Below are 1,163 nucleotides of genomic sequence, written 5' to 3'. Positions count from 1 at the left end.
AACCTTGGGGTGACTATTTTAAATATTAAAATTATGGATGGCGGATAAGTGTAACGTCCTTTAGGTATGCGTGTAATTTCGTATGTTAGCGTATAAGGAGTAAAATAATTATAAGCATTAATCACGCGTTGGTATTTTGGGGTTCCTTTATGTTTCGTGTTGAGTGAAGAGACGCCGGCTGGAAACAAGCGATTTTCAGCAACAAGGAACGAAGCATTTTGACAAGACCCGATGCTCTGGGGCGAGACATGACGTCATTCTCCAGGAATCTCCAGTGAAGTCGCCTCACCTGTACGGCCAATGGGCAAGCTTTGCTGCCTCAGAGAAAAACATTTTCCCTCGCAACAAACGCGCGTAAATGAGAGGAAATAAACAAAGGCTGGGGTATTTGCATTCTTACTTATCTGTTTGTTTGAGACAAGATTTACTAATTATCGTAGAGAAGTAATACAGCAGGGGATCGGGGTAGTGACATATAATCACCTCAGTTTTACGAATTTATCACAGAATATCACCTGTTCTCGTGACAGAAGCGAGAGTCATAAACCAAGCCAGGCAGGTGAGCAGCGTTTCCGAGTTCCTGATTGGCCGATGCGGCGCGGTAGTGATGACGTCACGGGAGCCGTGCACCGACCCGATGACTCAGATCATGACGTCACAAGGCGTCACATAACACCGACTCTACTATTGGTTGCCGTACTTCCAGGTCATGACGTTGCGTGACGTCACCGATTTCCAGCCATGCCATTGGTTAAAACTCGGAGACTGACGTATCAACCATATAAAACCAATAGCGGGAAATCCAGGAATGATCTGCAATGTGTGCGTACGGTAATGCCAAAAAAAAGAAAAAGAAAATGCTCGTAGAATTACCCAACGTCTCATATTAGGCGGAACTAGAAGAGAATGGTCGTCTCTCTCTTTCTCCAGCGAGAGACCACACGAGGAAAAAAAAAAGAAACTAGCTTGGTTTCCGGCGCAGATGCCGAATTATCTGGCATTTCCTGAGTCTTGTTACGAGGATTCGCCTGGGGGGGTAGGGAGCAGAACGATGAACCTTCACATACGTTCTGATGTCGCGGGTGAGAATGCGAACGAACCCAAACAACCATTTGCCGGGTTGATAGAACGAGAGAAATTTTTAAAAAATGGGGATGTTAAGG

This window comes from Penaeus monodon, chromosome 34 (assembly GCF_015228065.2).
Source record: "Penaeus monodon isolate SGIC_2016 chromosome 34, NSTDA_Pmon_1, whole genome shotgun sequence".
Lineage (NCBI taxonomy): Eukaryota > Metazoa > Arthropoda > Malacostraca > Decapoda > Penaeidae > Penaeus > Penaeus monodon.
Note: the sequence above shows the minus strand (reverse complement) of the source record.